The sequence below is a fragment of the Pseudophryne corroboree genome, chromosome 9, assembly GCF_028390025.1.
Source record: "Pseudophryne corroboree isolate aPseCor3 chromosome 9, aPseCor3.hap2, whole genome shotgun sequence".
Lineage (NCBI taxonomy): Eukaryota > Metazoa > Chordata > Amphibia > Anura > Myobatrachidae > Pseudophryne > Pseudophryne corroboree.
In genome coordinates, this window is record NC_086452.1 from 409,395,463 (window position 1) to 409,409,713 (window position 14,251).

A 14,251-nucleotide genomic window follows, 5' to 3' on the forward strand; every position below is an offset into this window, starting at 1 on the left:
GTGTGAGAGGCAGGAAGTGACCTCTCTACCTTCTTCTTCTCCACTTCAGCAGGTAAAAAAGACACTGTACAGATGGGAGATGTGGAGGGAGATGTGTGCTGAGCGAACCGCCCAGCACACATCTCTCCCCCCGCTCAGCATAGCGCGATGTGCTGAGCGAGGGGGGAGGGGGACACGGACACGGGGGCCGCTCATTTCACCCAGCGGTGAAATGAGCGACCTGTTAGATTGTGTCTGCATGCAGGTCAATCTAGCACCGGCGATAGCGACGTGTGGGACCGCACATCACTGTCGCCGGCACCCCTACACACAGAGCGATGTGATCTTAATTTCGAAGCAATCTAGTCAGATTGCTTAGAAATTAACTAAACATCGCTTCGTGTGTACCCCCCTTAACGCCTCCTAATACTAAAATGTTAAAATTCTGTTCCTGAATGTCACCATTAAACCCAATGGGAGCTGCAGGAATTTTCTGCACTTGTCAGGTAATTTAACAGAGAAACTATTTAACACAAAAACTATGGCTTTCTCCAGCTCGAACGCTAGAGAAAATTCCTCTTTCTGTTTATTAAATAGAGATCACGATGATAAGCACTGTGCAATGACAGCAGCACAGAGCACTTCAGCACAACCACGTTGTCAGTGTATATGAATGGACCAACCAAGTGGCATTTCTATGTCAGGATACAATTCTTCACATGCATTAAACTATGATACTGCTAACAATGTATGATGTAGTCCACAATGGTTGGAGAGCCCCCTCTTGCTTAGTGCTACGACATACGTCCACCATGGCACACTGAGACTTGTAGTTCCATCACAGCTGGAGCGATTAGCAACCCCTACAGAATATATTGTTTTCAGATGTAACAATCTGAGTCACACAACACAATTAGCAGAATGTGCTGGCCTCACAATAAGATGTTATTAAGTAAGCCGGTAGACAGCAGAGCTCAGGCATCTGATGTGACAAGCACAGACTATATTTATTCCACTGCATTTTGGGGGGGAGGGGCGATAATCTGTGTAATCGCCTCAGTGGAGATTGCCTTCAGTGATGAGCAACAATTACCATTTCATTTGCAACTGGTTCCTTTCATTTCCCAGCAAGATTGCGCTGCCAGTCTCTGCCCCCTCCAGACTGAGGGCAGAACGTTGGCGCTATTGGAGAAGACAGTCAGACTGAGAATCTCAATTTCGGTAGCTGCTATTCTCACTCTCCCCTGCTAATGACATCGCTCTCCCAGGTTACATAACATATAATCCAAGATTAGAGGGTTTGTAGCCTACAGCCAGACACACAGAAATATGTGTATCAACTGTTAATGGAAGTCACCTCCAGCATCCCACTGCCACGCTGTTCCTGATGGATTAATCACTGTGGACTAAAAGGACTTACCCTATGGGGATTTTATATTATTATTTATTGTGTTATTTGCCTTAAATATAGCGCTACATCTTGTAATTAATATCTGAAAGAAAAAGGTCATGTTCATTTGTCTCTAATAAATTAATCTTAAACTACCATGTGTCCAGTACAAGAGTCATGCACATCAGTCAGACTCATTCGGTGGCTCCTGTAGTGCAACAGTCATCCAAGCAGTCTTCCAGCCTCAGAAACCCTGAGCTATAGACAATACTAGAAACTAATTAACTAATTATTATTATTATTAATAATAATAATAATAATAATAATAATAATAATAAAATAATAGTGATTCTTTAGCTACTTGGTGCAGCAGAATGAAAGTAGCAAGCCATATAGACACACCGACTACAACAATAAACCAGTAGGGGGGGAAAAAATGGAATATTCCAAAATACAGAATTTTTTGAGTGAGAGTGAGATAGTGAAACCTTTGTTTTCTGATGGCTCAATGTACACAAACTTTGTTTAATACACAAAGTTATTAAAAATATTGTATTAAATTACCTTCAGGTTGTGTGTATAAGGTGTATATGAAACATGCATTCTGTGCTTAGATTTAGGTCCCATCAAAATCCGATATCCAAAATACCTCTGGTCCCAAGCATTTTGGATAAGTGATACTCAACCTGTATATATATTATATATATATATATATATATATACATACATACATACATACATACATACATACACACACACACACATACACTATATAAGTAATTCAATTGAATGCAAAGCCGACGATGTTGCATCGGAATGGTGTGGAAACGCAGGTAGCCATATGTCCCTTTGCCGTAGTTATCAGTGATGTGCCCAGCCGCTGCATCAGGGCCGGTTCTGGTTGTGGTTGCGCCCCGGGCAAAACTATAGGGGCGTGGCTTCACACAGGGGCGTGATCAGCAACGCCCCATTTGTGCCCCCTGTAGCGCCGCTGGAATTAAAAAAAAAAGTATACTTACTATCCCCGTTCCTGATCCAGACCGCTGCAGACATCCGCTGGCGCCGCTCCTCTCCTCGATCAGCATAGACATTAGAGGTCAATTATGACCCCTAGCGTCTGTGCCACAATGCTGTCGGTGCGCGATGACGTCATCGCGCACCGCACAGCAAAGGTCCCCTCCACGAAGGGAAACTAGACGCGTAGCGTCTGGTTCCCTTCAGAGCGAGGGACCAGCGGGGGGCACAGCGGTGGGGGTGACAGCGGGGGGGCACAGTAGCGGATCTTGCCACGGTGCGGCGCCCTCCGGATGGCGCCGGCGCACTCCGGAAGGCGGTGCCCCGGGCAAAAGTCCTGCTTGTCCGTGGCAAGATCCGCTGCTGCGCTCCATATCGCAGAAACTTACATTGCTTCGAAAGAGGGCGGAGTTATGGGCAGAGCTGCAGGTGGAGTCACGTTCTATCAAACCGATTCCTAACATAAACTTCTCAACAGCTATTACAAGGCCCTCTTCCGGGTTTATGAACAACAGGAAACCACCCCTAAGTGTACCCCTCTTGTTATAGTAAATGGTGAAACATGTCAGGCAAATTTAATCCTAGCAGTTTAATCCTTGTTTCTGAGCTTTCTACAAAGTTGCAATGTTAACACTGGGTACTGACGTGGGAAAAACAGACTACAATGAAAATCATCAATTAAAAACAAGCCCTAGCCGCTGGGAACTGCATACCTGGGTCCTCCTCAGGCGGACCTAAGAAAAAGAACAACGGACTGTTGCTATGGAGACACAGTGGCGGATTCTCAGTCACACACTGCACTGTGTCACGTTACCCCCAATGCACAGAGAGAGTACGGCAATCCCTATTACAGCAATCCCAGCACTCCCATTTAAATAATGATGCTTCCCACCTAAAAGGTGGTGAGTTTCATACAGCGATGCTGAACTGTGATATTGCATTGACCACAAACTTGACAATGCATAAGTGCAAAAAATAAGATTTTACTTACCGGTAAATCTATTTCTCGTAGTCCGTAGTGGATGCTGGGGACTCCGTAAGGACCATGGGGATAGACGGGCTCCGCAGGAGACAGGGCACTTTAAGAAAGAATTTGGATACTGGTGTGCTCTGGCTCCTCCCTCTATGTCCCTCCTCCAGACCTCAGTTAAAGAAACTGTGCCCGGAAGAGCTGACAGTACAAGGAAAGGATTTTGGAATCCAGGGCAAGACTCATACCAGTCACACCAATCACACCGTATAACTTGTGATAAACTTACCCAGTTAACAGTATGAACAACAACGGAGCATCAGATCAACCCTGATGCAACCAAACATAACCCTTATGTAAGCAATAACTATATACTAGTATTGCAGAAGAAGTCCGCACTAGGGACGGGCGCCCAGCATCCACTACGGACTACGAGAAATAGATAACCGGTAAGTAAAATCTTATTTTCTCTAACGTCCTAGTGGATGCTGGGGACTCCGTAAGGACCATGGGGATTATACCAAAGCTCCCAAACGGGCGGGAGAGTGCGGATGACTCTGCAGCACCGAATGAGCAAACACAAGGTCCTCCTCAGCCAGGGTATCAAACTTGTAGAACTTTGCAAAAGTGTTTGAACCTGACCAAGTAGCCGCTCGGCAAAGCTGTAATGCCGAGACCCCTCGGGCAGCCGCCCAAGAAGAGCCCACCTTCCTTGTGGAGTGGGCTTTTACTGATTTTGGAAACGGCAATCCAGCCGTAGAATGAGCCTGCTGAATCGTGTTACAGATCCAGCGAGCAATAGTTTGCTTTGAAGCAGGAGCACCCAGCTTGTTGGGTGCATACAGGATAAACAACGACTCAGTCTTCCTGACTCTAGCCGTTCTGGCTACATAAACCTTCAAAGCCCTGACCACATCTAGTAACTCGGAATCCTCCAAGTCACGAGTAGCCACAGGCACCACAATAGGTTGGTTCATATGAAAAGATGACACCACTTTTGGCAGAAATTGTGGACGGGTCCGCAATTCTGCCCTGTCCATATGGAAAACCAGATAGGGGCTTTTATGTGACAAAGCCGCTAACTCTGACACACGCCTAGCTGAAGCCAAGGCTAACAGCATGACCACCTTCCAGGTGAGAAATTTTAACTCCACGGTTTTGAGAGGCTCAAACCAGTGTGACTTCAGGAAACTCAACACCACATTAAGATCCCAAGGTGCCACTGGAGGCACAAAAGGAGGCTGAATATGCAGCACTCCCTTTACAAACGTCTGGACTTCAGGAAGAGAAGCCAGTTCTTTTTGAAAGAAAATGGATAGGGCCGAAATCTGGACCTTAATGGAACCCAATTTTAGGCCCAAAGTCACTCCCGACTGTAGGAAGTGAAGGAAACGGCCCAGCTGGAATTCCTCCGTAGGGGCATTCCTGGCCTCACACCAAGCAACATATTTTCGCCATATACGGTGATAATGTTTAGCCATCATGTCTTTCCTAGCCTTTATCAGCGCAGGAATAACCTCATCCGGAATGCCTTTTTCTGCTAGGATCCGGCGTTCAACCGCCATGCCGTCAAACACAGCCGCGGTAAGTCTTGGAACAGACAGGGTCCCTGTTGCAACAGGTCCTGTCTTAGAGGCAGAGGCCATGGGTCCTCTGTGAGCATTTCTTGCAACTCTGGATACCAAGTCCTTCTTGGCCAATCCAGAAAAATGAGTATTGTTCTCACTCCTCTTTTTCTTATGATTCTCAGCACCTTGGGTATGAGAGGAAGAGGAGGAAATACATAACCGACTGGAACACCCACGGTGTCACTAGTGCGTCTACAGCTATCGCCTGAGGGTCTCTTGACCTGGTGCAATACCTCTGTAGCTTTTTGTTGAGGCGGGATGCCATCATGTCCACTGTCAAAGTCAGAAAAATATCTCTATACACACTGCCATATTTGCACCTCACACTGGTCCGCGCTGCGCATGCGTGCGCTCTCCCGTGAAGGCGCATACCCGCTGTTGCGTGCACCCGCTGGTGCACGGTATGCGTATTTACGGTAAAGTTTGTGTAGTCGTAGCGTGCGACTCAATCGTTACATATTTTCACTAATAATGTATTTTGTAGATCATGGTCCCTTTGATAGATTCTGAAAGTTTGGTTAATATAGAATGTTTATGAACAGAGGAATCCCTCTTTGTTTGATACGAAGGGTCAGACAGGAGTAATACAGTGGTGTTTAGTATCCATCGGAAGAATATTTAATTAGAAATATTCCGGTGTTGGTTTGAAGCAGATCAATCGCTCGTGCGAATAGTTATGGACATAAGAAGTTTATGAACATTTACTTTATTTGCACTTTATTACCCATGCGGCGGGAAACCCAGTTTCCCTTCCACCTGAGCAGTTGGAAATAGTCACAGCCCACCTGTATGAATCAACCTATGACCTTTTGTTATAATGCAGAGCCGAATTCCTGTGTCCAATGAACAATGAGATTGTAGGGACCATTGAATTGTATTGTGTGTGGGGCATAAATAGCAGGCCGACCATATCCAACTTCACTCTCTTCAACGGTTCTCATTGCTGATAATCGGGAGCTGGATATCGAGGCGCATGCGATCGTTTCCCCTTGTGCGTAAGTTCTCTCCGTAATCATATTGTCTTACTGTGAGCCATTTCTCTCTCTCCCTCTCCTCTCTTTCTCTCGTATTTTCCCTTGATTAGACTTAATTGTATTGTATTGTATTTCCTGTATAGTTATCTGGTTAGTTGGTTTATGTTATATTGTAGTGTATGCTTTGTACTGTGATTCTTTTTGCAAGTATAATAGTCATAATACATATAATAGGTTTCGGACCCTAAGCCCAGGTATCTGTGTATTCTTTTTAGTGTTAAGTATTCCCTGAGCATCGGTGACGCTCAAGCAGCTTTGTAGTTAATCAGGTTACACAAGGTTGCACTTACACTTTGTCTCTACACTAAGGTTTGCTGTGTATTTCATTGCCAAAGGTATAGATATAAAGGTTTAACGTTGTGAGCGTCTGCATCGCTGGTGATCTCCTCGTGGTCCCGAGCGCCGCTACGCTATAGCGAATCATTACGATAGTCAACAGCCAATAGCGTGCCTGCCTGTGATCACTTGGCCGTGAGTGAACGTGACGCCTGAGCGTCTCGATCACGGCTAAGCGATCGATACGCAACTTGCGTACCCTTACGGTACTTCTTACGTAGATAGCGTACAGTGTTCTAAGACCTCATATTGGGTTATATATACGATAAATACTTAGCTTTATCACCACCTGTGGCAGTTCCCACCGACTTGCAATCTGCGCGAAGACTTCTTGATGAAGTCCCCACTCTCCCGGGTGGAGGTCGTGCCTGCTGAGGAAGTCTGCTTCCCAGTTGTCCACTGCCGGAATGAACACTGCTGACAGTGCTCTTACGTGATTCTCCGCCCAGCGAAGAATTCTGGTGGCTTCCGCCATCGCCACCCTGCTCCTTGTGCCGCCTTGGCGGTTTACATGAGCCACTGCGGTGCTGTTGTCTGACTGAATCAGCACCGATTGGTCGCGAAGCAGGGTCTCCGCTTGACTTAGGGCGTTGTATATGGCCCTTAGCTCCAGGATATTGATGTGAAGGCAAGTCTCCTGACTTGACCACAGACCTTGGAAATTTCTTCCCTGTGTGACTGCCCCCCACCCTAGGAGGCTTGCATCCGTGGTCACCAGGACCCAGTCCTGAATGCCGAATCTGCGGCCCTCGAGAAGGTGAGCACTCTGCAGCCACCACTGAAGAGACACCCTGGCCCTGGGGGATAGGGTGATCATCCGATGCATCTGTAGATGTGATCCGGACCACTTGTCCAACCGATCCCATTGAAAGGTCCTCGCATGGAACCTGCCGAAGGGAATGGCCTCGTACGATGCCACCATCTTTCCCAGGACTCGCGTGCAGTGATGCACCGACACCTGTTTTGGTTTTAAGAGGTCTCTGACCAATATCATGAGTTCCTGCGCCTTCTCCGTCGGGAGAAAAACCTTCTTCTGGTCTGTGTCCAGAATCATGCCCAGGAAGGGCAGACGCGTCGTAGGAATCAGCTGCGACTTTGCAATATTTAGAATCCAGCCGTGCTGATGTAACACTTCCCGAGAGTGTGCTACGATGATCAGCAACTGCTCTCTGGACCTCGCCTTTATGAGGAGATCGTCCAAGTATGGGATAATTGTGACCCCCTGCTTTCGCAGGAGCACCATCATTTCCGCCATTACCTTGGTAAATATTCTTGGTGCCGTGAAGAGACCAAACGACAACGTCTGGAATTGGTAATGACAATCCTGTACCACAAATCTGAGGTACGACTGATGCGGTGGATAAATGGGGACATGAAGGTATGCATCCTTTATGTCCAGAGACACCATAAAGTCCCCCCCTTCCAGGCTTGCGATGACCGCTCTCAGCGATTCCATCTTGAACTTGAACCTTTTCAGGTATATGTTCAGGGATTTTAAATTCAATATGGGTCTGACCGAACCGTCCGGTTTCGGTACCACAAACATGGTCGAATAATAACCCTTTCCATGTTGAAGGAGGGGAACCTTGACCACCACCTGCTGAAGATACAATTTGTGAATTGCAGCTAACACTATTTCCCTCTCTAAGGGGGAAGCTGGCAGGGCCGATTTGAGGTATCGGTGAGGGGGCATCTCCTCGAATTCCAGCTTGTATCCCTGAGACACAATCTCTATTGCCCAGGGATCCACCTGGGAGTGAACCCACTTTTGGCTGAAATTTTGGAGACGCGCCCCCACCGGGTCTAGCTCCGCCTGTGAAGCCCCAGCGTCATGCGGTGGATTTAGTGGAAGCCGGGGAGGACTTCTGTTCCTGGGAACTAGCTGTGTTGTGCAGCTTCTTTCCTCTACCCTTGCCTCTGGCAAGAAAGGACGCACCTCGGACTTTCTTGCCTCTTTGTGAACGAAAGGACTGCATTTGGTAATACGGTGCTTTCTTAGGTTGTGAGGGAACGTATGGCAAAAAATTTGACTTTCCAGCAGTAGCTGTGGAGACCAGGTCCGAGAGACCCTCCCCAAACAATTCCTCACCCTTGTAAGGTAAAACCTCCATGTGCCTTTTTGAGTCGGCATCGCCTGTCCATTGCCGAGTCCTCAGGACCCTTCTGGCAGAAATTGACATTGCATTTATTCTAGAGCCCAGTAGGCTAATGTCTCTTTGAGCATCTCTCATATACAGGACAGCGTCTTTTATATGCCCCAGGGTCATTAATATAGTATCCTTGTCTAAGGTATCCAGATCCTCAGATAAGGAATCCGTCCATGCTGCTACAGCACTACACACCCAGGCCGACGCAATTGCCGGCCTTAGTAAGGTACCTGAATGTGTGTAAATGGACTTCAGGGTACCCTCTTGCTTTCTATCCGCAGCATCTTTTAGGGTGGCCGTATCCTGTGACGGCAGGGCTACCCTCTTGGATAAGCGTGTTAGAGCTTTGTCCACCCTAGGGGAGGATTCCCAGCGTAACCTGTCCGTTGGCGGGAAAGGATACGCCATAAGCATCCGTTTGGAAATCTGCAGTTTTTTATCTGGAGATTCCCAAGCCTTTTCACATAATTCATTTAGCTCATCTGAAGGGGGAAAGGTCACCTCCTGCCTTTTTTCCCCATACATATGAACCCTCTTGTCAGGGACTGGGGTTTCCTCTGTGATGTGCAACACATCCTTCATTGCTATAATCATATAACGGATGGCTTTTGCCAGTTTAGGCTGTAACTTTGCATCATCGTCATCGACACTGGAGTCAGAATCCATGTCGGTATCTGTGCCAACAATTTGGGATAGTGGGCGCTTCTGAGACCCTGACGGCCTCTGCGACATAGGATCAGGCATGGGCTGTGACCTAAGGTTTCAACTTTATCCAACCTTTTATGCAAGGAATTAACATTATCATTTAAAACCTTCCACATATCCATCCACTCAGGTGTCGGCGCCGTCGGCGGCGACCCCACATATGTTTGCTCCCGCTCTGCTTCCACATAGCCTTCCTCGTCAAACATGCCGACACAAGCGTACCGACACACCACACACATACAGGGGATGCTCTTTTTAGAAGACAGTTCCCCCACAAGGCCCTTTGGAGAGACAGAGAGAGAGTATGCCAGCACACACCCCAGCGCTATATGTCCCAGGAATCACACAGTAACTTAGTGTTAACCCAGTAGCTGCTGTATATAAAGCTTTTTTGCGCCTAATTTATGTGCCTCCCCCTCTCTTTTTACCCTCTTCTACCGAGTTTCTGCAGAGGAGAGCCTGGGGAGCTTCCTCTCAGCGGAGCTGTGGAGAGAAAATGGCGCTGGTGAGTGCTGAGGAAGAAGCCCCGCCCCCTCAGCGGCGGGCTTCTGTACCGCGTTTGTGTGTAAAAAATGGTGGGGGCTCATGCATATATACAGTGCCCAACTGTATATATGCTGCTTTTTGCCAAGAGGTTCCTAATTGCTGCCCAGGGTGCCCCCCCCCCTGCGCCCTGCACCCTACAGTGACTGGAGTGTGTGGGTTTAATGTGGGAGCAGTGCTGTGCGCTACCTCAGTTTGAAGACTGGAGTCTTCTGCCGCCGCTTTTGAAGTCTTCTTGCTTCTGTCACCGGCTTCTGTCTTCCGGCTCTGCGAGGGGGACGGCGGCGCGGCTCCGGGATCGGACGACAAAGGGTGAGATCCTGTGTACGATCCCTCTGGAGCTAATGGTGTCCAGTAGCCTAAGAAGCAGGACCTATCTTCAGTGAGTAGGGCTGCTTCTCTCCCCTCAGTCCCACGCTGCAGAGAGTCTGTTGCCAGCAGATCTCTCTGAAAATAAAAAAACCTAACAAAATACTTTCTTATAGTAAGCTCAGGAGAGCTCACTAAGTAGCACCCAGCTCGTCCGGGCACAGATTCAAACTGAGGTCTGGAGGAGTGACATAGAGGGAGGAGCTAGAGCACACCAGTATCCAAATTCTTTCTTAAAGTGCCCTGTCTCCTGCGGAGCCCGTCTATCCCCATGGTCCTTACGGAGTCCCCAGCATCCACTAGGACGTTAGAGAAAATAGGTTTTAGCTTCAGTACCATGGTGATTGCTGTGTCACAGCTTAGTAACAAGATATTCAAGTATCTAATTAGTTAGGGTTGATACAAAGTACCAGTGATTCACAAGTGCCAAAGTGGTGCAGCCATGCCCCCAACATGGGCGCTTCTGTGGAGTACTGCAACATCTGTGGACGGGGCTGGAAATCTGTATGATGTGACCACACCCCTTTGTTCTGGGGCTTAGTATTTCTAATGGCAGGGCCGCCAAGAGGGGTACTAAATACCCGACATGTTGTAGCAGCCCGGCATGGGTCCGGCCCAGGCCCTAGTCAGCTGCTAATGGGAACATTGTCCCATCTGAAGTGATGCTGAGGGGGACAAATGTCTGCCAGCACACCCTGTGAAATGGCCACGCCCCCTCAGTACCCAGGCGGTGGCTGCTCTCGGCGGCCCTGTTTGCTATAGTTTAGTAGTGCACAGTATATTGCTCAATAAGTAAATTGGCCCTACAGTTGGTGGTAGTGTGTCCTAAGAAATATAGGTGTTCTCATTCAGTATGATAAGAATTATAATAATAATCCTAATTTAATCAAACTGTTATAAACTGTATATGTAATTCACACAATCCGATATTCTGACTACAGCACCGAAGCAGAGGCTTGGTGTGACTAAATGGGCGGGGCATCATTGTGGCTCCTCACAGCGGGGCCACGATAATGTGATTCAGCGCAACTCTGGTCATCAAGCCAGTAGGGAGGACGGCAGCAGCAGGCGGATGCGAGGTACTCCGGGAGACTTGTCGGCTCTTCCTGGCATCCAGAAGAGCCCCCCGAGGTTAGTGAGCCTTCTTAACGTCTCGAGAGAGTAAGCAGGTATGATGTAATTCTTTTATCATTAAATAAGTACTATGAACAACAAGTAGTATGGCATGAATAAGTATAATATATATGTATAGAAATGTGCCGTTATTTAGACTAGACTTTATAACCGGCAGAAGATTGCTGGATTCCTAATAACATTTGACATATACATACTAATCAATGAAGGCACTCTGCGGAAATGTATCTTTGGTCATTTTCCTCGCACCCCATAGAAGTGTTCAGGAAAATGAGTGAAGATATTTTATTATTAGGTTTTATTGACATGGTCTCACCAAGTGTTCGCAGACAGACAGGGGAACACGACCCATTCATCATAAAACAGGGATCCCCATTTGCTACCTATCAGAGTTGGTCGCTTCTCATGTTCGCAAACAATTCTGCATAGGTAACAAAATAAAAAAAATCCTGGGCGTATTTCATGTTTGCACTCAGATGCAAACACTGAATAAGATGCGGGATTCGCTATTATTGATGGCACTAATTAGGCAAGTTTATAACATTACTGGGCCCAGAGCAAAGATGCCATTGCATTGCTACAATGTATCATGAAGAAAGATGAGCCTAACATAGGGAGATACCTGATGTATCTCCTGCCTGAGGCAAGCTAACGCTGCAATACCCATTATTCACAAAGAGTTCTGCAGTCTGGTCCTTTTGTAACAAGCTCTAAAAACTTAGCATATCAGGGTTAGCCTTTGATAGCTAATGTCATCTTCAGATGGCCTGAATTCTTTCACCCTCATGATTTAATTATTATTAATAATAATAATAATAATAAATAAATACCTGTATACATGCTGTTTCCTGGGGCCAGTTCCCGGAACTGGGGCGGGGTGCAGAGAGGGATGTAATCGTGAAAATAAGCCCATAGGCTTCTATATAAGCCCATAGGCTTCTTCATCTAAAGATGGAGTTGCCCACTGCATCTAAGCCCCGGAATGTATCACATTCCGGAGCTTGGTGCATATGCGGTGAGCGGACAAACCTCAGATTATGGCATTTCCAGAGGTTTGGCCGCATGTTTTGTTGCATCCCGTCTCTGGAATGGTGGCGTTATGCATGAAACAGATGCTTATCCATATATGCTGCAGTTTTTGATAGCGCCATATATTTAAAAGTATATAAACAAAAAAAAACAAAAAAAGTAGCCTATATATTTTTGTCATGATTATATTAAAGAGAAGACTCCATTATTTGAAATTGTTGGTGTCTTTCCTCCTAAGACACCAGGACACAGGGATAATGCCCAGATTGGTCTGGTCTCCATTACTAGGACATTTAACAGCCGGTATGCCTTTCCTAGCAGACCCAGGAAAAATGCCCCATTTGCCTTTATAAGAACCATCCTGGCCACTGGGAACAGTACTGTGATTACAGACTTTACACTAAGGGGGTAATTCCAAGTTGATCGCAGCAGGAAAGTTTTTAGCAGTTGGGAAAAACCATGTGCACTGCAGGGGAGGCAGATATAACATGTGCAGAGAGAGTTAGATTTGGGTGGGTTATTTTATTTCTGTGCAGGGTAAATACTGGCTGCTTTATTTTTACACTGCAAATTAGATTGCAGATTGAACACACCCCACCCAAATCTAACTCTCTCTGCACATGTTATATCTGCCCCCCCCCCTGCAGTGCACATGGTTTTGCCCAATTGCTAACAGAATTCCTGCTGCGATCAACTTGGCATTACCCCCTAAGTTTGGCACATTGCTAGCAGGAAAAGGGGAGGTAAATAGCATCTAGGTCATAATTTAACTGGGAAATGGGCAAATTAGTTAAACTGGATTCATCTAAAATTAAAATCTATGTTTCAAATTTATGTTTAACGGATGAACGGTTCTTCCGTCAGTGTTTCTGACCAGCTGTTAAAATCTGTAATTATCCAAAGAAGTGCCCGAATGCACTGCAACGATTTGTTTAATTACCAGAGTTAGAACAGAACAATGGGGGTCATTCCGAGTTGTTCGCTCGTTATTTTTTTCTCGCAACGGAGCGATTAGTCGCTAATGCGCATGCGCAATGTCCGCAGTGCGACTGCGCCAAGTAAATTTGCTATGCAGTTAGGTATTTTACTCACGGCATTACGAGGTTTTTTCTTCGTTCTGGTGATCGGAGTGTGATTGACAGGAAGTGGGTGTTTCTGGGCGGAAACTGGCCGTTTTATGGGTGTGTGCGAAAAAACGCTACCGTTTCTGGGAAAAACGCGGGAGTGGCTGGAGAAACGGAGGAGTGTCTGGGCGAACGCTGGGTGTGTTTGTGACGTCAAACCAGGAACTAAACTGACTGAACTGATCGCAGATGCCGAGTAAGTGTGGAGCTACTCAGAAACTGCTAAGAAGTGTCTATTCGCAATTCTGCTAATCTTTCGTTCGCAATTTTGATAAGCTAAGATTCACTCCCAGTAGGCGGCGGCTTAGCGTGTGCAAAGCTGCTAAAAGCAGCATGCGAGCGAACAACTCGGAATGACCCCCAATGCTCGAACAAGACTATTCTGTTCCCAGCATCCTTACATGTTGTGCACACCTCTGTGGCGGTTAGTACGCTTCTCAAAGTACAATGTAAACATGAACTGTGATGAAGGACACAAACATTTATTACAGAATAACAATTCATTTATATCTCTAGCCCCTGAAGTTCATTATAATATCTTGAATCGTGTGTATAAGCAGGTGCATTATTACAGATATCCCACTTCACATTTTCGCTACGCCAATTTGTTCTGTAAGTACAGGTTGCAGGGGCAAACGCAGGATTTAGTGAGGGGGGTTTCTGTGAGGGGGGAAGGGGGGTGTCTCTATGTATATGTATGTGTGCATGTATATATAAATAAAGTATATATACAAACATACATGTACATATTTACATACACACACACATATATAGATATATATATATACACACTCATATATGTATATACATTCATACATATATATACTAACACATACATACATACATACA

General features: G+C 46.4%; 1 protein-coding gene across 1 annotated transcript in view; it reads right to left on the reverse strand.

Moving 5' to 3' along the window:
• The window catches only part of CADPS (calcium dependent secretion activator), a 661,462-nt gene that overhangs the window by 548,949 nt on the left and 98,262 nt on the right, over positions 1-14,251 (reverse strand). The window lies entirely within an intron of this gene.